The sequence below is a fragment of the Lissotriton helveticus genome, chromosome 10 (genome assembly GCF_964261635.1).
Source record: "Lissotriton helveticus chromosome 10, aLisHel1.1, whole genome shotgun sequence".
NCBI classification, from domain to species: domain Eukaryota; kingdom Metazoa; phylum Chordata; class Amphibia; order Caudata; family Salamandridae; genus Lissotriton; species Lissotriton helveticus.
The window spans coordinates 1,051,529,529-1,051,555,433 of NC_136071.1; positions in this window are offsets into that span (position 1 = coordinate 1,051,529,529).

Sequence of the window (25,905 nt, forward strand, 5' to 3'; positions counted from 1 at the left end):
ACATTTTCACAAAGTTACTTTCCCCTAAGTTATTATAAATTAGGTTTCATTATTATGTCATATTTTGAAAATTAAATGGAAAATAACCATGAAACATTAGTGTATTGCACCTTATTTGTACATATTAACAGCCCGCCCTGTCATCTTTCAAGGCACAATTTAGGGATCACTTATGAATTTATAAAATAGACTTTATATACATGGCAAAGGCGCATTTTTTCCTGCCATGTGTTACTGCAGTGAATTAAAAAAACTGCCCAGCCTGGGCACATTGGTGCTTCTGACTGACGTATACATTTCCTGCACCATCCACAACGATCTTACAGGCAAGTCAATAGGACCAATTGTTACCACAGCCATATTAGGGGAACAGCACACACACACTGTGGATGCAATGGTCACCCAGAAAGCAAGCAACCCCAGCTCACCTTGATAACCCCCACAAAGAAAACATCAAGCACAAGCATAGGTGGGTGGGCAGATCGGAAGTGCATATGGAGATGCCATGCATGATAATCCAGAGCCCCAGGCACAAACAGCAAATAACATGGAGGACAACGTTGGTAAAACTGATTATGTGTCACCTAGCAGCTGAAGTGTACCCAAAACCTAGCCAGGGAACTCAGGGAAAGTAACATGTCTAGCATAATGCCAATTTAGTACTGTGGCAAAAGCATCCAGGAAGAGCACATTTACATGAGCATAAAAGACACAGGGAAGTTTCCAGAACCTGTTAGAACCTTCCAGAACCTGCTAGACACTTCCAGAGCAGGTCACACAGGAGTTTGAAATCTCAGCAGCCATCTTAGACTAAGAAGAGTATAAATACCCCACCATAAGAAACATTCGAATTCCGTAATTTTGAAACTGAAAAAAGAACTCTTAAGAGACATTTGAACTGTTCTTGGGCATCAGTGAGAGTCTGGTGATCTGCTAGGAAAAGGCCAACCAGACCTCGCAAGTCAATAAATACCTCTGTCAGTAGGAGTCAAAGTTTATCGATCATTCATCAACATTACCATGGGTAAATGTGATACACATGATGTGATGGCATGATGTATTAGAACTGAACTGATAATTGTGTGTGTATCCGTCTACAGCGTCGTACAAAAAGGAAACTCTTTGAACGATGAATGGAAGATATTGAGAGGGAGATCCGAGTGTGGACAACGCTAAGGCAGCAGATGGTCAGCTTGCTATTCTGTTCCATCCCCCATTCCCTTCGGTGATCTCTGGGTGTGAGTCTGCTGGACTGGATGGCTTTATGTTAGTGCTACTGATCAGACGTTCACCCTGGGTTTTGAAAGTGGCACTGATTGGCAATGTCAAAGAGTACAGAGTCCAAATGCAAGCAATATTAGGGACCTAGAGCAAGCAAAACATCTGGGTCAACCATACAGAAAAGGTGAATATGCTCTACTATATAAGTCTCTAACAATCTATCTCTCATTCTACAGTTTTCATTTCTCTGACTGTCCCTCCTGGCATAATATGAACAATTAACTGTGTCTAATGTGAGATAAACAGAAAAGGTTACATAGAACAAAAAGGAAAATATAAGTAGAATTAAACAATGAAATTGATTGATTGATTTAAGCTTTAGCCGTCAAAAATGTCATAAAAGCTATAATAAAAATACATTATTTTCCTTGAAAAGGGAGTACAAATGTGGAACATTTTATATTTATATAAACAAATAATACAACAAGGTGATCGATTAAACCCGCAGTGCAATAAAGCACATATCATATTCGAAATATTTAAAAAAACAGGATAGAGTTGGCAAATGCACAATTCAGTTTGTCAAGTGTGTTTCTACAATAAAAACATAAAGATGAAGAGTTAGTATACTAAAAAGTTATTACATTTTCCCTGACAAAGCAGCAGAAGGTTGACAAATAAAGTGCTTGTGCAAAGAGCATTCAGATAAATTTAGGTAATAAGTCATGAGGTTATCCCTATCCTAGTTTCAATTAAAATTATGCTGATCTTGCAAGAGCTTTCCACCTTATGAGCCATGCTTGTCCCAAAAACATTGCTACACAGCATGAGAAGAATGGACTGGGATCGGCCTGAGGATGCGCAGTACAGTATAATGATAGCGTGTGCCCAATTGCTGGCAAAGTAGTTTTAGCCATCTGGCCCATGAAGTCTTGTATGCCGGGCAAGCAAACATTAGATAGGCAATGCTTTCTGTCGGGCCTTGCAGGTTGGACAATTATTTCCATTGCTTGTGCACCACTTTGCTCTCACCACACAAACTGGAAGAGTTCCAAGCCTAAAATGTATATACAACATTCTGTCTTGGTACCTGAATCGTATCAAGAAAGGGCTCAAGCTATCTGGTTTGTTTGGGGAGAGGAATTCTGTTTGTTAGTTTGCCCAGATTAGGGGATCTATTACGACTTTCTCCACCCGCCATCGTATCGGCAAATGGTCCCGCAAATCCAATTAGGATGCGCCCGCCACACTGGCGGGAGCATCCCGCATTTTTCACATTGCGGCAAGCGGTGCTCTCAGCAGCACCCGCCGCAATGTAAAAAAGACATTGGTGCATTTGCCTTGTTGCCGCCATGGAAAGGCACATCGCCACCTGCACCTTGATATGGATGGCGGTGTCTTGCAGACACTGCCACCATATCAAGCCCCTTTTCCTCCCGGTCACCTTTTTGACCGGCGGAAAACCGGCAGACAGTCTTTCCGTCCCCCGGGGTCCCCCCGCCATCCTAATTTGGCAGGGGAATGGGAGGCGGGCGGTGAATAATGGCGGGTGGATCGCCACTGCCATACGGGTGGTGGCGATCCAACCGCCATTATAATAGACCCCTAGGTTTGGAATTCTCCTGTTGGTCAGCCCATTCCCAATATAAGCATATGAGTTAATTTCTCCGTGGGGGCTCCTGGCTGACCCAAAAAGCATGGAGGCCTATGGCTGACAAAGTTGTTTTGGTGTCAGCAATCCAGCCTATTTTGCAGCTAGTATTTAGGCGGATGATCTCGGTAAGGCCTCCGGCATAGGAGACAAGCTCGGGGGTCCACCTAATGCGGGCCCAAAATAGCACAGGGCATAGCCTAGCTACATCAGCTATCAACCGCCTGTCCATATCCAACAGTAGAGCGGTGAGGGAACATATTTGTTACCATAACCAGGTCTCTTAAAAATGTGTGTTCCGATCTACAGTTTGTCAAGTTTGTGGAAGCCCCAAACTTCTGCTCCATAAAGAGCAGAGCTAACTGCTTTCATGTCATATACTTAGAGGGCGGGAGCTACAGGCCTAGTGTGTGAAAGGCGATGTTCTTTCCCTATTACTCCTGCCACATGCTTGTGTCCCATCAGCATCTTTGCTAAGAGGGGTATCCAAGATATTTTGTCACTAAGTCTTTCACCCAAATAATCAAAGGTGTCCACATTTTCAAGGGGTACGCCTCCCAGGAGAGGGCCATTCCTATATGACATGTGGCAGTTAAAGGCCATTAAATTAGTTTTTGAAGTGTTTATGACCAATCACCGAACATCACAGAAGGTTTTAAATCTATCGATAAGGCGTTGTAGCCCTGCTGGGGTCTTTGGTATCAGCAGGGTGTCGTCTGCAAACAACAGAGTTGGTATCTTATTGCTCCCAGAGTGGGCGAGCCTGCAAGCTCCTCCAGGAGGAAGTCAACTACCCCATTCATGTAAAGAGAGAACAGAGTTGTGGCAAGGACACAGCCCTGTCGATCTCCTCTGTTGACAGTGCTGTGCTCTGTTAATTGACCCTGCTACCCCCACCTGACCTGGCAAAATTCCCCACATGGAGCTGAATTAGAATTTTAAGGATGAAGGGGGATACCCATTTCACTGAGTGTCATCCACAGCCTAGATCTGGGGACCAGGTCAAAGGCAGTCTTCAGATCAATCAATCAATCAATCAATCAAAGAAATTTGTAAAGCGCGCTACTCACCCGCTATGGTCTCAAGGCGCTGGGGGGAGGGGGAGTCGCTACTGCTCGAACAGCCAGGATTTGAGGTGTTTCCTGAAGGAGAGATGATCCTGAGTCAGTCGTAGGTGGGTGGGGAGGGATTTCCTTGTCTTGGCCGCCAGGTAGGAGAAGGATCTTCCTCCGGCGGTGGATCTGCGAATACGGGGGACGGTGGCGAGGGCGAGGCTGGTGGAACGGAGCTGGCGAGTGGGTGTGTAGAATGCGAGGCGGCTGTTGAGGTACTTGGGGCCCATGTCGTGGAGAGCCTTGTGTGCGTGGGTGAGGAGTCTGAACGTGATCCTCTTGTTGACGGGGAGCCAATGCAGGTCTCTCAGATGGGCAGAGATGTGGCTGCGACGAGGGATGTCCAGGATGAGTCGTGCAGAAGCGTTCTGTATGTGCTGGAGTCTTTTCTGGAGTTTGGCTGTGGTTCCGGTGTAGAGGGAGTTCCCGTAGTCCAGTCGGCTGGTGACGAGGGCCTGGGTGACTGTCTTCCTGGTTTCGGTAGGGATCCACCGGAAGATCTTTCGGAGCATGCGCAGGGTGTTAAAGCAGGACGACGAGACGGCGTTGACTTGCTTGGACATCGTGAGGGAGGGGGTCCAGGATGAAGTCCAGGTTGCGAGCATGGTCCGTTGGCCTGGGGGCGGTGCCCAGGGCAGGGGGCCACCAGGAGTCATCCCAGGCAGAGGGAGAAGGTCCCAGGATGAGGACTTCCGTCTTGTCTGAGTTCATCCATTTCGCGACGTCCTTCATTCCTTCCTAGTGGTTGGCGCTGGCGGTGGCGGGGTCGTTGATGAGGGAGAGGATCAGCTGGGTGTCATCGGCGTAGGAGATGATGTTTAGCTTGTGTTGGCGTGCGATGGCTGCGAGGGGGCTCATGTAGACGTTGAAGAGGGTGGGGCTGAGCGAGGATCCTTGCGGAACGCCGCAGATGACTTCGGTGGCCGCGGAACGGAACGGGGGAGGCGGACTCTTTGGGTTCTTCCGGTGAGGAACGAGATGATCCACTCCAAGGCCGTTCCTTGGATTCCGGTGTTGCTGAGGCGTTGTATCAGGGTGTGGTGACATACGGTGTCGAAGGCTGCTGAGAGGTCCAGGAGGATGAGTGCCGCTGTTTCCCCGTTGTCGAGCAGGAGCCTGATGTCATCAGTAGCTGCGATGAGGGCGGTCTCGGTGCTGTGGTTTGCTCGGAACCCGGACTGTGAGGGGTCGAAGGAACCGTTTGTCTCGAGGAAGGCGGAGAGTTGTTTGTTGACGGTCTTCTCGATGACTTTGGCAGGAAAAGGGAGGAGCGAGATGGGGAGGAAGTTCTTGAGGTTCGTGGGGTCCGCGGTGGGTTTCTTCAAGAGGGCGCTGAGCTCGACATGTTTCCAGCTCTCCGGGAAGGTGGCGGATGCGAAGGAGCTGTTAATGATGTCCCGGAGTTGGGGTGCGATGATGGAGTCGGCTTTGTTGAAGATGTGGTGTGGACAGGGGTCGGTGGGGGAGCCGGAGTGGATGGTGTTCATCGTGCGGGTGGTGTCTTCCGTGCTGACCGGGGTCCAGTTTCAGAGGGTGGTGGTGGGGGGCGCTGGTTCGGTGGTTGGGTGCGTGGTCTGTGCTCCGAAGCTGGTGTGTATGTCGACGATCTTGCGGTGAAAGAACGAGGTGAGTGAGTCGCAGAGGTCTTGCAAGGGTGTGATGTCGTTGTTGCAGGCGCTGGGGTTGGAGAGCTCTTTAACGATGTTGAAGAGTTCCTTGCTTTTGTGGGTGTTGTTGTCCAGACGTTCTTTGAATGTTGTCCTTTTGGTGGTGCGGATCAGCTGGTGGTGTTTGCGGGTGGCGTTCTTGAGGGTTGTCATGTTCTCTGTTGTCTGGTCATGGCGCCAGGATTTCTTAAGGGTGCGGCAGGTTTTCTTGGAGTATTTGAGGTCGTTGGTGAACCATGAGGCTTTCCTGCTGCCAGGTCTGCTGCGAGGGTTCTTCAGAGGCGCGAGGTCATCAGCGCAGTTGGTGAGCCACTGTGTGAGGTTGCGGGCTGCTTCATTGGGGTCCCTCGTGTTGGTGGGAGGGTTCTGGCTGAGGGAGGTGGTGAGTTGGTCGGCGGAGATTTTGCTCCAGCTTCTGCGGGGAACCTGTTGCGGGTGGTGGTGGGTCGTGGTTCTCCTGAAGTTGAAGTGGACGCAGCTGTGATGTATCCAGTGTAGTCCGGTGGAGTGGCTGAAGGAGATGTGCTTGCTGGAAGAGAAGATGGGGTCTAGCGTGTGACGGCGTAGTGGGTGGGGGTGTTCACCAGTTGCTTGAGTCCGAGGTTGGCGAGGTTGTCCAGAAGGGCGATGGTGTTGCTGTCATTGTTGTTCTCCAGGTGGAAGTTGAGGTCTCCTAGGAGGATGTAGTCTGAGGAGGTAAGGGCGTGCTGGCTGATGAAGTCTGCGATGGCTTCGCTGAATTGTGTGCGTGGTCCCGGGGGTCTGTAGACGAGAATGCCTCTGAGGGTGGTCTTGGGGTCGGTGTGTATCTGAAAGTGTAGGTGCTCAGCGGTAGTGAGGGTGTCGTCGGTGTTGGTCGTGATTCGGATGGTGTTTTTGTGGACGATGGCGATGCCTCCTCCGCTTTGGTTGACGCGGTCCCTTCGGGCGAACTTGTAGCCCTCCAGGATGGCTATGGCGATGTCGGGGGCTGAGGAGGCGTTTATCCAGGTTTCTGTGAGGAAGGCGACGTCTGGTCATGTTGTGTTGAGGAGGTTCCAGAGTTCGACGGCGTGTCTGTGGACAGAGCGGGTGTTGAGCAGGATGCACTTGAGGTGATTGTTGCTGGTGCCTGGCCTTGCGGGTGCGGTGCAGGTCCAGAGGCAGGCGAATTTGCAGTCTAGGCAGGTGAAGGGTCCGTGGATGCGTTTCCGGTTGGCCCGGTGGCAGGCGGGGTTCCGGACGGCGTTGAGTGCGTTGAGGGTGGCGGCGTCGTAAGTCCGTCGCGTGGGCTGGCATCGTCAGGGGCCAGGGGTCCTTGCGCTGGGCACGGTTAAGGCGCGGACGGGCGGAGACGGGCTTGCCTTAGGCGCGCCAGCGGCGTGCCGCTTCGTGGCCTCCATAAGTGTGGAACCGGGAGGGGGGAGCAGCTGGGTGGCGGGAGCGGAGTGGCGAATGGGCTGGAGGGGGGCGGGGCCGCAGGGAGGCAGCGGCGGGAAGGGCGAGAATCTGGAGGTGGGCGGCTCAGCGGCGGCTGGGCCGTCCAAGCCAGGCTGCGGCGGAGCAATCAGCAGGCAGGCAGCGGGTGATCTAACCGGCACGGGGAGGTTGGCAGGTAGGCAGCAGCGCGTGGGGGCGACCTAGCCTGGAGGCAGGGTCAAAGGTCGCTCCAGATCAATAAAGGCAAGATAAATACCTCGCTTGCCTAGCACCACTACCTTCCAATAAATAAGGAGGAGTCTGAACACTTTGCCCATTGTCCCAGTCTTTGATCTAAATCTGGCCTGGTACTTGGACACAATAGTTTCATCCTCAGACCATGACTGTATCCTACGCAGAAGCATCTGGCCAAAGACCTTCTGCATAGCATCAATCAGACTGATTGGTCTGTTGTTGGAGAGATTATCTTTGTCTCCCTTTTTGTAAATTGGGACCACTTCGGCGGCCTTCCATGATGATAGGGCTGGTGATCCGTTGGCTATTGCATTTGCTAATAGTGAGATGTAACGTGCCCAGTGGTGGGGGTCGGCCAGGAATAGATCTCCCAGCAAGCCATCGGGACCTGCTACTTTAGAGAGAATGATTTTGTTTATTGCAGCTTCTACCTCCTGTAAGGTGAAGCACTCCTCTTCTACCCTGGGCCTGATTGGCCGGTCTGGCTCCCCGTCTTCACTAACCTCTGCTGTTGAGTAAAGCCCTTTTAAGTGTTTATACCAAGTCGGACCCGTGATGTAATTATGGGATGGGTGTGCGCTTGTGTTGCTTTCTTTGGAAGAACAAGCATCTTTGAGTTGTTCCCAGCATCATTCATCCCATTATATCTTTGCCTCCTGCTGGGCTGCTTTGTAGGAGTTCCTGGCTGTTTTTATAAGGGTCTGATTTTTCTCTTTAATGGCTTAAGCCAGGAATGATGTTTTTTCCTACAATCTTTATTGTACCATGAATATGGGTCCTTAATAGTGTGCCTGGGTTTTTTCTCGGATCTGGGGCTTGAAAGTATGTGTTGATTTGGGTAATAGTATGCATATGGGCCTTGGGCACGTCATCTGGTCTTGTTACGCTGTGGACAGTGGCTCGAAGTTTGGCCATGCCTAGAATTAGCTTGTGTTTAATGCCAGCAATCTTTGTGTCGCTCAAGGCTACCTTCTTCCATTTCAGGAATTATTTTGCAGTAGATGGTACTATCTCCCTAGTGACTGTCGGTAGTTGATTGTTCGGCGGATAGTAAGATGCCTCCTACAAGGGCTTCAAGGTTAAGCACAGGGGATTGTGGTCCCTCTCTGTAGTCGAGCCCACTATCATGTCGAACATATTCCCCCATAATTTTACATCAAGAAGAGTGTAGTCGATCCGAGAAGGGCAGCTGACTCTATTATAGGTGTTAGCGCCTTGCATGTCAGATAGTGACCTGCCATTGGCTGCTCTTAGCCCGTACTCCATAGTAATGGCGTTAAGTTGGAGTACCTTTTGTGAACATCTCTTGACTAGGAGGAGGTCGAGTTGGGGGACTGACCATCTACTGTCTTGATCTTCTATTCCCATTATGTCGTCTATGACCAAGGGCTCATAAGTACAATTAAAGTCTCCTGCAACTATCACTAATGCGTGAGGTGAACAATTGTCTAGGCATTCTTCTAATGCTGAGAGGGTGGCTAAAGGCCTGCCTCCTTTTGTCCCTCTCACATATACATTAAAGAGTTTGACTGTGGGTCCACCCCTAGGCCCCCTAATACTTAGCCACAAAATGTCTGGGCTTGAGCGTGTTTGGAGAATGATTCAAAAGTCAAGGGCGATGTTTATCCAAATGATCAGAACTAACCCTGGGCGTAGTGTGCGTAGTGGGGCTACGCAAAGTGGGTGAGAAACTAGGCCCACCTGTGCACTTCACATAGCCCCACTAAGCGCCGCATGCCCCCCCTCCCCTACATACCTAATTTTATTAGATGGGAACATAGAAATAAATAAAAGTCACTTACCTTGTCCGCGGCGTCCCGGGGCTCCCTCTGCTTGTACACGCCACCGTCTGCTAAGCAATGTGCATGCGCGGGCGGCAGCGCATGCGCATTTCCCGCGAGAAATGCGCATGCGCGGACCCCCGCGCATGCGCATTGCTTAACCTGCCATTCATTCTCGAAATACTGAAATATTTTGTTCCAAAATTCGTGAATAAGGAGGCACAGGCAGATTACGTGCACCGACCAGACCCGACTCGTTGGGATTAAATTGTGCACAAAATTGCGGGCTTCTGTATAAAAGACATTTACTAAAAAATAACATTTGTGCCAATTGGCTCTTCTCAAGATGCTAAAATTTATTATATCAACGCGCAATGCAACCAGCTCTGGCCCCTACCTGCTGCCACCTGTCACCGCCGTGAGGGGAACGGCTTCAAGAGGACCCTCATTGCTTCGCTCCGCTTCCTGCACCGGGTCTCGTGTCCTTGCGCCCGCAGCCCCTGTGCCTACCTCTCCCAGGGTGCTGCGTGAGGCGCTGCGCTGCACATCCTCAGGAGGGCGCCGGAGGCCTTTAAAGCCGGCCCGGCCCTCCCGCAGCGCGGGACGCGCACTGCAACCAGCTCTTGCCCCTACCTGCTGCCACCTGTCACCGCCGTGATGGGAACAGCTTCAAGAGGACCCTCATTGCTTCGCTCCGCTTCCTGCACCGGGTCTCGTGTCCTTGCGCCCGCAGCCCCCGTGCCTACCTCTCCCAGGGGGCTGCATGAGGCGCTGCGCTGCACGTCATCAGGAGGGTGCCGGAGGCCTTTGAAGCCGGCCCGGCCCTCCCGCAGCGACAGGAAGAGGCAGGGCAGGGCCCCCCCTCTAACATCTGGATACCGAGAACTCCATTTAAGGACTAACGGACTAAAGGTACTGTGGGGATCTGGAAGGGGTTTGCAGCTAACAAAATCGTGCCCATTGTCCCCCTGTGTTGAATTGTTTGTTTAAATTGTATCCCCCAGTATCCCAAGCCGCGCAGGAGCAACTGACCTCATAATCTTGCGGATTAGAATGGGCAAAAGGAAGTCTATGGAGGGGGGAGTACCACCTGCACACGTAAAAAAGGGGAAAAAGGCAAAAAAGGTTCCACATGCGGCCACTAACTGTGTCCTCACAAGAATAGAAACCATTGTAAATGAATGCGAGGAGGTTTTAGTGGGGAACTCTGGTAATAACGTGGTGGGAAATTCTGATCCCCTCAATGAGGTTTTAAAGCAGCATCGGAGGAAAGTGATCCCTGCAATTTTTAATAAGAAATCCCCACTTATCCCCCCAATCTGTGAAGTTCATAGTTCCCTTGAAGGACCCACTGAGTCTGGTCACATAGAGTTATCAAATGGGACTATCTCCCCTAGTAAGTCTAACTCCCCTATCAAGACATTAGAGGACATAAACCAGAGTCACTCGCATGATGCACCATCTGAGAAAGGTATCAATTGTTCCAATACATTTGCTGTCCTAGAAAGGGAATCAGGGGATCCTATCGAGATCCTAGTTCAAGGCATTAGGGAACCTGAGACAAGTTGTGATGTTCCTATGGCATGCTCCAGATGCCTGCATGCTAATAGGATACTTCTGAAGAAAATGGAAAATCTGGAAGTGTCCTTTATAAAAAAAATGTTGAAGGAGCTAGCACAAAAAGGGGAAGTTTTTAGGGCTAAGGATCCCCAACCCTCAATATCACCCACACCACCTATAGAAATCAATACAAGGGAATCCCCACTCATTAATTCTAAGACAGGAGAGGGGTCCTTCCTAATGGGAATTCTGATTCAAAGACCACTTGGCAGGAACACCTCAAATGGGCAGTTCAGCCCTAGTTCATATGCATGAAATCACGGGGAGTACCCGCCAAGACTAAGGTTTCCCATCCTTGTAAAATAGATTCTAGTTCTACGTCCCTGGGCAAAAAAGGTAAGAGTGTGGGTGATTCCCCGAGCATTCCATTAAAAAACATCGCCCCCAGAAATTCTCCTGCAATTGTTTACATGACCAGGGTCCCAAAGCTTAGTAGGGGCTCTGGTCACGACAGCAGTGAATCTATCCATAACAAAGCGATCCACTGGCTCCGCCATGTGAGGGGGTGTAGATCAATCATTAGGGAAGACATGATTAGCGTCAAAACATTGTCCTTATTTAGCTCCCACACAGATTGTATTGAAGTGCAGCTATGCAACACAGTAATTGCGGAGAACCTATGGCCCTAGAGTATCGGACTTGCCCTCCCAAGCACTCCAATATTCAAATTAGACGCTGGCCACTTTGGTCTATAGATAGGGAGCAGGATGACTCGGAACTAAACATAATAGATTGACTATCCAAGGATACCTACTCGAATCGCCCGGTAGAAACATTTAATATGGGCGAGTTCGAGAATTTGATTGGCGCAACCAGAATAATCCCAAGTCCTACTAGCATGGAAGAGGCGGGTTCGGATAATCAGGGTCCACTCGAGCTTCTGAATTTGACTCGGGCAATCGGAGCAAACCCAAATCCCCCTAGTAGGGAAGTGACGGGTTTGGAAAATCAGGGTCTGCTCAGGGTTGAGGAAGAAAATCCTAGGGTGATTCAGCTCCTCTCCTGGAACATAGCAGGTCTCCAAAAAAACTGGAGATTCCAGAGTGGAATGACCTTATCAATAAGCACGAGATCTGTATGTTCCAGGAGACTTGGAGCACGAAACCCTTATACAAGTCTAGGTATAGCAACTATAGCTCAAGCTCAGAGAAGGGTCGACCATCGGGGGGCCTCTATATATGGGTCAGTGTGGCTCTGAACTGGGCCACTACCAAGCATAATTTACCATCTGACAAAATCTTACATCTATCACTTAAAGGTCCTAACAATGGCAATAATGTGGAGCTGTTCAATGTATCTACTAGAGGAAATCCAGGGGCACAACTTCAGCCACCATAGCAGCGCTAGAAACAGCACTAGCGGGTATCTCACCCCTGTCTAACATTATTGTGGGAGGCGATTTAAATTGTACATACGAACCCCTAAGTGAAGAAGACTTTTTGGGAACTAATGAAGAAGATGTGAGGCAGTCTATTCCTGTATTGAGCTTGGCGCCAATCAGGAAATGGTCATCTAGGGCGATTCAAATTAATGCCCTAACGTTAGAATATAATCTACGAGCACTGAATGGTCGGACAATCTCTGACCCAAACAGAGCCATGACCTTTAACAGACTTAGTGGCCCCTCGCGTATTGACTATATTTTGCTCGATACTCGCCTATGGGGGAATCTAGTGGAGATGGAGGTCAAACAATTGCAGGATAGTGATCACAATACTCTATGTATGAAAATTAGATGGGAAAGTATCGGAAAAGTATCCAAGGCCCAATTACTAACAACAAAAGAAGGAGCCCCATCCAACTGCAATCACAGATTAAAATGGCATAAGGTGGCATGGCAGGAGGACGTACTATCTAGTATTAGAGAGCTAGTAGAATTATTGAGTATAGAACTCTCATCACTCAACATCGCCCATGGTAATGAGCAGGGTTTCCAGTTGAGCGAATCTTATAGGAGCTTAATAAAGAAATTCGGTTCCTTTTTTATTGCTAGAGAGTCCAGAGGGCGCAAAAATAAAGTAGTTAAATGTGGCAACCAATGGTACACAGCCCTGTGTCGAAAAAAGAGAAAGGCCATAACTGTAGCCCTCCATAAAATTATCCCGCAGCCATAAGGGTGGCCAGAATGGAGTATAACAACACCCTAGAACCAGCAAAGCGGGATTGGGAGGAACAACATTGGTAGGAGCTCAAAATTGCGGCCCTCTTAAAGGATTCAACCTTATTTTGGGAATTGATAAATAAGCTTAATAGAAGGGGAGCAGAGCCCGCCCCAAATCACATAACTGAGCAGCAATGGTATTCCCATTTTTTAAAACTGTACTGCGGTGAGGTAGAATCTGAACAAATGCAGGGTGCCCAACTAGATCCAGGCTTGAAGAATTTTGCACCAGCAGATCCCTTCACAACCCTAGAGGTACAACTGGGCATTAGGAACATTGCCCCGGGCAAGGCCGCAGGGTCGGACGGCCTGCCGGGTGATTTACTTCTATATGACCCAACGCTGTGGGCCAACTTCATTGCCCTTCTAATGAACCTGATTGTACAGGGGCAATCTGTCCCAGAGTCGTGGAAGGGAGCTGAAGTTGTAACGATATACAAGAAAGGCGCCAGAGAGGACCCGGCCAACTACAGGCCGATCAGTTTAATCGACGTGGTCCAGAAGGTAGCGGGTAGGGTCATTGTCTCTAGAATAGGGTCCTGGCTGGATGAAGGGAACATTTTGACGCATTTCCAGGCAGGATTCAAGCAGAAGGTGGGCACGATGGACCAGGTCTTCAGATTCTTTGCGGTATACTGGAAATCTGTGTCCATCGCGAAAGGCAGTTTATATCTGGCCTTTATAGATTTGAAAAACGCCTTTGACCTGGTGCCCCGCGATAAGCTTTAGCAGGTGCTACAGGATATGGGCTTTCCACGATATCTCCTCGAGCTTATCAAGAGACTCCACAAGGGTAATTACGCCAAAATCAGATGGGGGAACCAGGGACAACTGACAGGGAGGATACCTGTGAATAGGGGGGTTCGCCAGGGCTGTGTGATGGCCCCGACTTTTTTTCTCTCTCTTCGTTAATGGGGTGGTAGACCATTTGAGAGAGGACCCAGCCGACGCCCCAGTCCTGGCAGGGAAAAAACCCCTACCCTCCTTTTCACAGATGATACGCTCCTGTTGTCCAAAACCCCCTCGGGTCTCCAGAAACTACTAGACAGGTTCAGTTTGTTTTGTGAAAATCGGGGTTTAACCAATGGGTCTCCGTTAGAGGTGGTGGAGGCATTTGACTACCTGGGAGTCAGGGTGAGACCAGCGGGCCTCTATTAGCAGACCAATAGCCCCGGCTCTGGCGGTATATGATGGGAAGGCATTGGCCTCTGCAGTTTATGGCTCAGAACTGTGGGGGTTCGAGAATATTGCGGACCTGGCCAGAGCCGAGAATACGTTCTTGAGAGATCTAGTTTCCCTCCCACTTTCAACCCCCTTAAAGCCCCTTCTTTATGACATGGGAAAACGCCCAATTAATGACATCGTTCGCCTGCGCCCATTATTATTTTGGGTGCGCCTGAGAAGGACACCCGAATTGGCAAACTATGCAGCAGTGTTTGATGAACTTATCAATTTGAACAGCTCAAAGAAGATCGTGTGGCTGAACAAATTGAGACAGATGGTCATAAACCTGGGCTTGGGGGAATCTTGGATTTCCCAATCCCCCCACCCAAACAAACTGTTAAGAAAATCTATTGGGAGTGGGTACAGACTGAGGAATTACATGGCTCTAAGTGGGGGACTCTAACTGACCAATTTCTAGAGCATAAACCTGTCAGGAAACTTGATCCTTTTTTAGATTTTATTCAAATCCCTAGAGATAGGTCGCTCTTTTTAAAGTTGAGGTACGGGACACTTCCACTAAATGAATTCACTGAGAGTTGGAAAAAGTCATGGTCCTATCAGGGTACCTGTTCAGGATGTTCATGCCCTAGCTAGTCCTTACCGCACTTCCTTTTTGCCTGTAGAGCTTATAGGGGGGCCAGAAGAAGATGGCTGAAACCAGTATGTAAAGAGTTGGGAGTCAGACAACATAGGATGGCTTTATGCATCTCACAACAGATACAACATCTCTGACAATTGTATGTGGGGTTGCAAAGTATCTGGGAAAGGCCTGCCAGATACGTACAAAGCTGCTAAAGAATAAACTGAGCTAGATAACTGTTGTATAAGCAGAGGAGTTGTACATGATTACATTGCCGCAGCACTTTAGACCCTCTGGGTTTTATTTTTTATCACATATAAGTCTTTTTAATGTATTTATTGATTGTACTTTGGACATATGAATTTTATGGTTTGTTTTATGATTTACAATGTACTTTTATGATACATTTTTATCGAATAAAGTATTACAACAACAACATATATCAACCTCATCCCACATTTTTTTTGTTAGTTCCAATCGTTCATATTTTCCCAGTTTATTTATTCCTTTTTGACTAAGATCAGGGCACTTAATGAAGGCGAACAATTTTTTCAATTCTCCAGAGCATTTATGTTTGCGATCTTCAAGTAACGCAGATACCGCTTTTTGAACACTTCTTATCTGACAAGAATCTAAATTACTAAAAACTTTGTTCAACATTCTATAGGAATAAGGAGCTGAAAATCTCCTTGAACTAACTCACGGACTTCAGACATGTTTAGTCATCTCTCCCCAAATAGAAAGTCTGCTAGCTTCTTAAACCCTACTTTCGTCCACTTTCTAACAGTATCGTTGCCAGATTTAGTGCCTGAATGCATGACAGAGGTGTAACTGCGTTAATATGGGGAATGGCATATCTCCTATAGAGATCCATGTGCTCCTGCAAGAACCACTTCAAACTCTTATGTCAGACTTTTGTGGGTGACTTTGATGATTTTAACACATCACATATATTCTTTAACAATCAGCTGCATAAAATAGTTCTTAACATTAAATCTGGACATGTACTGTGCAAAAGAGGTGAAATAGTAATCCTTAAGATTTGGAGGTGCCAACCAGCCTTTTTCTAATCCTTCATATAAAGTGATCAGCCCTGCTCTGGCTATTTTCTTTTTCCAGATGAATGATGTAAACATAGACTCAACCTTTTTGAAAAAATGATGTGGTTAAAGCACACAGGATAGCTGAGAAGAGGAAGTTGAACAGAGGGAGAATCAACATTTTAATCAGAATGGCCCTTCCCAGGATAGTTAGCAGAAGAGAATTCTAACGTGCAAATAGGTCTTGTATTTTTAAAGCTAAGGGGGAAAATAAGATCGCACAATTCCTCGATCCGTGATAAGCACCTGATACCCAAATACTATTTTGGCTGTGTGTCGACCCAAGAGGCCATATCTGGATGTAGTATATCTGAATTACAGGAAAACAAAAATGATCCCTTTTCACCAAAAGCTTAAGCTGATCTAGGCAATTTGTTTTACAAAGCGGCAAGAAAGATGGTCAACATTTGGTTATTAAGAAATGGGATTCCAGAGCTGAACAATTGTATATAGAAGATAAAAACAAACAAACATCAGGTTGCAAGATTTCATGATACTCTCAATGATGAGCCAGTAAACACATAGAAATGTAAATATATGCATCTAAATATTTCTTCAGCAGCAGTTAAAAATTACATTATTTCCAAACACAGGCTATAAATCATTCTAATGTACTAGTGCAGATGATACAAATCTCTTATAAAGCGTATCTCCTTACCATATTCATATACATAATATACATTAACACTGTAAACATCAATATCACACTACTGTTAAAAGAGCAAAAATAAAAAAAACAGCTTCAGTGTTAAATGAAACTGTAGAAAACTGTCAATGCAGCGTTTTGGTGAAAGATCAAATATTCGTCACCTTCTTCAGGACAATCATTAAACAAATACAAATCATCACTACAAAAAAAGGAATAATCATTTTAGAATAAAAAAGGCTTATCTTATTAAAACATTACATCTCACAATAATCAGATGTCAATACATTAAAAATAAAATATCTTTACAAACTTAAAACAGCTTTAGAAATACAAGTCTTAAATAAGCAGTACAAAGTGTAAAAACCCCAAAGGACCAATGATGCCAATTTGCAAAATGTAGTTAAAACCTAGAAAGGTTAACATACACTTAGAGGCTGTCAAAAAAAGAATAATGACACCAAAGAACTAAACATATCAAATGCGTGCTTAAGAAATATACGTTATAGAATTGGCACAAAATGAAAAAGTATGTTACATCAGCTTAGATCAAGGAATAATGCTCCGTAGAACGATGTAGAACGGCTGCCACTCAGAGACTTGGCAAACAAGGGTTACATTCTGTAAAGTATATAATATGTTTTTGGGAAAATTACAAAAACTCCTGCGTAAGGGAATCGTTTATTGTTTCTCATTTTCTTGACCAAGAGCATGAATCTTGGAATCTTATGAATGGAAGCCCTTGGTATGATATATCTGTGTTTAATAGTTTGGTAAACCCAAGTTTTTGTGGTAATACACTTGGTAGTGGTTGCCGGGTATTGATAGAGGGAGTGGTTAATTAGCAACCTTAAGATGGCCGCCAGTCTAGTCCCTGTGTCTCCACAGCCCTTTCAGTGACGCGAAGAGGGGAAGTTCTAAAATAGCATCTTAAATAGACACCACAAAACAGCACAGAATTTTGAATGCTGAGTCCCAAAAAAGTGGGCCGCGATACAGACGGTCGCAAAAGGAACAGTAAACAATGTATAGGGTTATTATGCTTTCGGTCCGTTAGCATAGAGATGCCTCCCTGGGTCTTTTTCATTTGTTTTGTTTACTTTCATATTCTAAGTCTTACGCTTTATTTTCAAACCATTTAGCACTTTATCCTTTGTTACCAGTCAGGTTAAGACCAGTACTTACTGATATGTGCACTACTAGTTCCTCTATCAGTCTATCGCTGCATGTCATTTATATTGCACTAGCATTATGGTATTTGAGAAACTTTAATAGATAGTATTTAATAGAGTTCCCAAACGCAATATCTTAAATCCAAGTGGGGAAGTGTGGCTCACTGGTTAGAGCAGGCAGACCCTGAAGCAGAGGTCAGACCCGGGACCAGGGTTCAATTCCCGACGCGGCAGGGTCTCGGGCTCAAATGTCCACGGACTCGATCATTCTCGCTTCGGTGCCTGACCTAATCATGGGTTCACACTCTGCAACTCTGGGCATTAAGCTTGCTTAATCTCCACAACGGCCCCCCGCGGCGGGATGCCTGGGTTTCACCTTGGGGATGCCCTGTAGGGGCTATCTCACAGGAAAAAGCCAGGACCGGTTCCCAAGGCAAAGCGCTTAGAGAACCCTGGGTTATAAGCGCTATATAAATCCAAACATACAACATACAATACATACAAGTGAGTTGGTGCTGCTGTTGACATTATTTAAAGTGATTAAATATGGTATTTGTGTAGTATTATTCATGTTATATTTATGCAACACTTACTATAGCCTTATAGCCCGCCGTAGAGGGCTATACCGGCTATTAAAGTCCCTCTCCAGCGTTAAAGGCCCCGAGCCGAAGACGAGGGCCTTTAACAAGGGAGAGGGACTTTAATAGCCGGTATAGCCCGACTACGAAGGGCTATAAGGCTATTAGAACATTCTACCACTAGACGGCAGAATGTTCTAACAAAAAAGCAAAAAAGCGTTATGGGAGCGTGAGGGGATTGGAATCCCCTCAGGCTCCCTGAAGCCTTTGTTCACAGCCAGAGCAGTGAACAAAGAAACATTGGAATGTTGGAGCTCCAGGCTTATACCAGCCATTATAAGCCCAGAGCACTCCATTGTTTTCAATGGAGCTCCCAACATTCCAATGTTCTAATTAGCATTAATATTAGTCGTGTAGTCGCGTGTATTAGAGGTAAATAGTGCCATTCACAAACATTTTTATGTTTTGATATTTGAGAGCTCTGTCTTCTATTTATGATAAGTATCCAATTAATTGAAACAATTGGATATATATTGGAGTTCTGTTATTTAACGGCAACATAGATAATCCAGATATTACTGTTATATAAGGTGAGACTAACATGTGACTGATCAAGGTGGCACAATTAGAGGGATTAGAGCATGGGTACTCACACACTTTCTCTCGGGGCCAAATTTAGTGTGGTTTGTGGCTGAGGGCTGCACCGGTAGGGGTGGGGTGAAGGGGGAGGGGGCTAGAGCACATAAAAACTGTGACCATGAGGTTGAACACAGGCCCCTGCAGTGGACGCCTTCGTCCACTGAGCCACCAGACCCGGCGGACACACATCTCTCTCTCTCTCTCTCTTGCTCTCTCTCTCTCTCACTGTCTCTCTCTCTTTCTCTCTCTCTGTCTCCCTACCTCTCTCTATCTCTCCCTCCCTCTCTCTATCTCCCACTCTCTCTCTCTCTCTCTCTCTGTCTCCCTTTCTCTCTCTATCTCTCTCCTTCACTCTATGCCTCTTTCTCTCTCTCTATCTCCCTTTTTCTCACTCACTCTGTCTGTCTTCCTCTCTCTCTGTCTCCCTCTCTCTCCCTCTGCCTGTCTGTCTCCCTCTAACTGTCTACCTCCCGCTGTCTCCCTCTGTCTGTCGCCCTCCTCCCTCTGTCTGTCTCCTTCTGTCTCCCTCTGTCTGTCTCCCTCCCTCTCTTTGTCTCCCTCTGTCTGTCGCCCTCCTCCCTCTGTCTGTCTCCTTCTGTCTCCCTCTGTCTGTCTCCCTCTGTCTCCCTCTCTCTGTCTCCCTCTTTCTCCCTCTCTCTTTCTCCCTCCCTCTGTCTCTCTCCCTCTGTCTCCCTCTGTCTGTCTTCCACTGTTTGTCTCTCTCTCTGTCTCTGTCTCTGCCTCTATCTGTCTGCCCCTGTCGCTGTAGCTGCCTCTTTCTGTCTCTGTCTCTCTTTGTCTCTGTCTCTGTCTCTATCTCTGTCTGTCTCTATCTGTCTCTGTCGGTCTCTGCCTCTATCTGTCTCTGTCTCTATCTGTCCCTGCCTCTATCTCTCTCTCTCTCTCTCTTTCTTTGTCTCCCTCTCCATCTCTCTGTCTCTGTCTGTATCTCCCTCTATCTGTCTGCCCCTGTCTCTGTCTCTGCCTCTATCTGTCTCTGTCTGTCTCTCCCTCTATCTTTGTCTGTCTCTGCCTCTAGCTGTCTCTGTCTCTCTATGCCTCTATCTGTCCCTACCTATATCTCAGTCTCGATCTCTGCCTCTCTCTCTGTCTCTCTCTCTCTGTCTCTCTCTCTGTCTCTATCGCTGTCTGTCTCTACCTCTATCTGTCTCTGCCTCTATCTGACTCTGCTTCTGTCGGTCTGTCCCTGTCTCTGCCTCCATCCAGCTCTGTCTGCCCGTGTCTCTATCTGTCTCTGCCTCTATCTCTCTCTGCCTCTATCTGGCTCTGTCGCTATATGTCTCTATCTGTCTCTGTCTCTATCTGTCTCTGCCTCTGTCTGTCTCTGCCTCTATCTGTCTCTGTCTCTATCTGTCAGTCTGTCCCTGTCTCTGTCTATCTCTGTCTCTATCTCTATCAGTCTCTGTTTCTGTTTCTGTCTCTGTGCCTCGGGCAGTGCACACGTACTGTGTCTACACGTCCCCGTCACTAGCCCAGAGAAAGCCCCCCCACTCGCCCCTCTCCCTGTATAATGTAAAAAACAGCTCGTTTTCTCTCTGGGTTTGCTGCTTCAGAAGGTTTGTGTCCCATCACTGGGCATGCGGTCACATCTGTCACTAGCTTTAATTCTGACTCTCGCCCTGAGCTGTCAGATCAAAGCCCCCTTTGGCACCAGTCACCCGTCCTTGTAGGTATGCATGCATCAATTATATAAAACGCCAACCTGGCGGTGAGCATTTGTGTGCTGTGCTGCGAGAGCGGAGACCAGGCCTGAGTTCCCTGGCCTTGGCTCAACCCTCAGACTACAGGCTGGCGGGAAACATCGCATCACAGGCTCTTAGCGCACATCTCACCCGGCTCTCACTCCCTACTGCCCTCTGTCACTTCACCCGGCTCTCACTTCCAGCTGCCCTCCGTAACTTCTCCCGGCTCTCACTCCCTACTGCCCTCTGCCACCCTCTGTCACGTCACCTGACTCTCACTCCCTGCAACCCTCTGTCACCTCACCCGGCTCCCACTCCCTGCTGCCCTCTGTCACCTCACCCAGCTCTCACTCCCTGCTGCCCTCTGTCACCTCACCCGGCTCTCACACCCTGCTGCCCTCTGTCACCCTCTGCCATCTCACCTGACTCTCACTCCCTGCTGCCCTCAATCCCTGCTGCCCTCCGTCACCTCACCCAGCTCTCACACCCTGCTGTCCTCTGTCACCCTCTGTCACCTCACCCCACATGTGTGGCAGCCCGGGCTGAGACAGCTTCCTGGGCACACACACAGCCTCACCTGAGTACTTCACAGGTTTTTAAAAGACCAAGTACTTGTTAATGAGGTTTTGTTGTATTTCACCTCTTCTCAGCGCCCCAGCATCTCCACTTTGACTATCACTGGAATCGCCCGGCCCGCATAGAGCAGAGTCTCTCGGAGTCCGCGCTGCTGGAACCAGCAGTGTTTGCTGAAACTCTTTAAAACAAAAACACACAGGTACGGGTCCTCATAGTACAGGCCGTAGTAATAGGACCCGTTGATTAGAGGTATTGATTAGTATCTTTACAGACTCTTTTTTAAACAACAGGGACACCCAGACCTGTGAGAATTAGCGACCTTGGGTCAATAAGAAACCTTTGGAAAATCATTTCCTCCTATTTGTTCATTATTCTAAGTAGGTTTCTTTGGTAATATACATCTATAATTCTTTGCTATGGTATAAGCAAGTGAGTTTTTTGTAATTGTCCCAAAAACATAATTTATCCTTTACAGAATTTAACCCTCGTTTACCAAGTCTCTGAGTAGAAGTCATTCTACATCGTTCTATGGAGCGTTATTCCTTGATCTAAGGGGATATAACATACTTATTCTTTTTTAGCCAATTCTATAAGGTATGTTTCCTAAGCACACATTTGTTACGTTTAGTTCTTTGGTGTCATTATTCTTATTTTGACAGCCTATAAGTGTATGTTCACCTTTCTAGGTTTTAACTATATTTTGCAAATTGGCATCATTGGTCCTTTGGGGTTTTAAGTTTGTAAAGATATTTTAGATTTTTAATGTATTGACATCTGGTTGCTATGAGATGTAATGTTTTATTAAGACAAGCCTTTTTTATACTAAAATGATTATTCCTTTTTTTGTAGTGATGATTTTTAATTGTTTAATGATTGACCAGAAGAAGATGACGAACAGTTGATCTTTCACCAGAACGCCACGTTGACAGCTTTCTACAGTTTCATTTAACCCTTTAAGTGCGCTCGTCGGCCAACAGCTGTCGCGAGCCCCGCACTGCGGCGGAATTGTCGCACCTGTTAAGGCGTTACCTCTGAAGCTGGGTTCTAATTTTACTCTTTTAACAGTAGTGTGATATTGATGTTTATAGTGTTTATGTATTTTAATGTATATGAATATGTTCAAGAGATATGCTTTATAAGAGATATATATCATCTGCACTAGCACTTTAGAATGATTTATACCCTGATGTTGGGTAATAATGTAATGTTTAACTGCTGTTGAAGAATAAAATATTTAGATGCATATATATGTACATTTCTATTTGTTTACTGCCTATCATTAGAGTATCACGAATTCTTGCAACCTGATGTTTGTTTGTTTTTATCTTCTACTAGCAGCCCGTCCCGACGTTGTCCGGGTATGAATTGCTGCCGGCCAGTAGTATATTGTTTTGTAGGATTTCGTTTTGATAGCATTTCTTATCTGTGACAGGCCTGTGAAACGCTCCGATTCACAGTGCACTGCTGATGCACTTAAGAGTGCACGTTCAGTAGTGTGTGAACTCGAGTTTCCCTACTTTATTTTTCCTTGCAATATTATATAGCACGAACTCAACAACATGGCATGAGCACAATTTACATTACAGAAGAACAAATTCATTTGTGGTAGGCACGGGTAGACAAAGCGATTTGCCTGGAATCACAGGATGTTGAGCTGATGCCGAGATTCGAACGTAGCTCCCCAGCTCTAAAGTTCGCAATTCTAGAACTTGTGGTGGGAGGTGTATCTAAAAGTGTATGTCGGTGCTGGCCATCATTGAGAGAGACCTGTGCATTTTTCAAATGGGTGGTGAAAAAATATGAGTATGTTGCTGGAGATGTGGGCCACCGTGCCACCAATGTACTTACCGGGGGAGGGTAAACACCCATTATTCCGCAACTTTCTTTCCGCTTACCATCACGCCGCATACTTTCATTACGAAAGTACCATGACTCCGCAATGCCATTATAACGCATGGCATTACATTTTATATGCTTTTACCACGCATACATATCCAACGAAATTCGTTGTAAATGCATGAATGGTAAAAGCATGTTTTTTAAAAATGTTTGGATAAGGTAAGTATGGGTATAGGGGTATATGTTTTGGGGTACTGAGGTATATGTTTTGGGGTGTTTGGGTATTTTAAGGGTTCAGATATAGTTTTGGGTTATGGGGTACAGGGGTAGTTTTAGGGTTTAGGGATAGGTATGGGTTTTGGGGTACAGGGGCATTTTTAGGGTTCAGGGCTATGTTTGGGTTTTGGGGTATAGGGGTATTTTTAGGGTTCAGGGGTAGGTTTGGGTTTTGGGGTACAGGGGTATTTTAAGAATTCAGGGCTAGGTTTGGGTTTTGGGGTACCGGGGTATTTTTAGGGTTCAGGACTAGGTTTGGGGTTTGGGGTACAGGGGTATTTTAGGGTTCAGGGGTAGGTTTGGGTTTTGGGGTACAGGGTTATTTTTAGGGTTCAGGGGTATGTTTGGGTTTTGGGGTACAGGGGTATTTTTAGGGTTCAGGGGTAGGTTTGGGTTTTGGGGTACAGGGGTATTTTAAGGGTTCAGGGCTAGGTTTGGGTTTTGGGGTACAGGGGTATTTTAGGGTTCAGGGGTAGGTTTGGGTTTTGGGGTACAGGGTTATATTTAGGGTTCAGGGGTAGGTTTGGGTTTTGGGGTACAGGGGTATTTTTAGGGTTCAGGGGTAGGTTTGGGTTTTGGGGTAAAATGGTATTTTAAGGGTTCAGGGCTAGGTTTGGGTTTTGGGGTACAGGGGTATTTTAGGGTTCAGGGGTAGGTTTGGGTTTTGGGGTACAGTGATATTTTTAGGGTACAGGGCTAGGTTTGGGTTTTGGGGTACCGGGTATTTTTAGGGTTCAGGGGTAGGTTTGGGTTTTGAGGTACAGGGGTATTTATAAGGTTCAGGGCTAGGTTTGGGTTTTGGGGTACAGGGGTATTTATAGGGTTTAGAGATAGGTTTGGGTTTTGGGGTACAGGGGTATTTTTAGGGTTCAGGGGTAGGTTTGGGTTTTGGGGTACAGGGGTATTTTAAGGGTTCAGGGCTAGGTTTGGGTTTTGGGGTAGAGGGGTATTTTAGGGTTCAGGGGTAGGTTTGGGTTTTGGGGTACAGGGTTATATTTAGGGTTCAGGGGTAGGTTTGGGTTTTGGGGTACAGGGGTATTTTTAGGGTTCAGGAGTAGGTTTGGGTTTTGGGGTACAATGGTATTTTAAGGGTTCAGGGCTAGGTTTGGGTTTTGGGGTACAGGGGTATTTTAGGGTTCAGGGGTAGGTTTGGGTTTTGGGGTACAGTGATATTTTTAGGGTACAGGGCTAGGTTTGGGTTTTGGGGTACCGGGGTATTTTTAGGGTTCAGGGGTAGGTTTGGGTTTTGAGGTACAGGGGTATTTATAAGGTTCAGGGCTAGGTTTGGGTTTTGGGGTACAGGGGTATTTATAGGGTTTAGAGATAGGTTTGGGTTTTGGGGTTCAGGGTATATTTATAGGGTGAAGATGGGTTAGTGTTTAAGGGTGTTGAGGTATTTTAAGGAGTAAGGGTGGGTTATGATTATGGGGTGCAGGGGTATTTAAAGGGAGCAGAGTGGGATTAGCACACGATATGAGACATGGCATGAAGGGCGGAACGTACCACACGCCCCCAGTGTTTGTCACGCCCCCAGCACACGCCCACAGCCCAACGCAGACACGCCCACAAGGGACTACTTTGCTGGCACGGTTCTTTTACCTTTTAAATGTATATGGTGGGCGTCTGCATAGCCTATGTCCTTCTGCTGCAACTGCCCTTTCCAACGCTGTATTGGGTGTTGTGATTGGTGCTGAGGTTCCTGAGATTACCCGCCTCAAAGGTTTGGGCTCTCTCTTTATTATATTAGTATAGATATACAATTGTTTAGCTATGGAATCCCATTTTTTAATAACCAAATGTTGACCACCTTTCTTGCCGCTTTGTGAAAAAATTGCCTAGATCAGTTTAAGCTTTAGCTGTATACCCTGTCCCTTTTACTTGAATATGGGTAACTCCTTCGTGAGTTTGTGGTATATCTGAATTACACCCACATAATATTATTTCAGTTTTCTTCCTGTTGATTTTATATCCTCTGAATTTCTAGTACTGTGCAAAAACTCAAAAGGCTTCTCCTGGGAACCTTTACTATTGTCGAGAAGTAACATAATATTGTCTACATATAGCTTCATCTTCCCCATCTGTGCCGGTGGAGGGCGTATATCGCCATTCTCCCTAATCAATATTGTTCAATAAAAAAGGCAAATAAAATAGACGCTAGGGGACAACCCTGCTGGGTTCCACATAGGACTTGTAGTTTTCCCACCTGTGTAGCATTTACAATAATATTGTGTTCTGTATTGCGATACATCCTATGTATCAACTCTGTGACCTGCGAAGGAATCCCAAATCTGCATAAAAAACAACACAGTGTTTCTCAGACCACAAGGTCAAATGTCTTTTCTGCAACTAACTGAAGCATTATAGCTGACATATAATTGACAGAAAAATAATCCAATGCTTTGGTCAAATAGTCCAGCAATAAAGCCATTCTGATCTGAATGAATGAACTTTGATGCAACTAGGATCGATGTGTTTGCAAAAGGTTTTTGATTATTTTATAGTCAACATATAATAATGTAATTATATGATACAAGTTCAGGTCTTCGTTATCTTTCCCCTTTTTTAAGAAGCTTACGACATTACCAAAATGAAAAGAGGCTGGTATGGGACCCCACTCTAACATTGTATTGCTGAAAAGAAAAAAATAATTGACTAAAACATCTAGACAGGAATTTTTTAATTCTGCCCAAGAAAAATCTGGCCCAC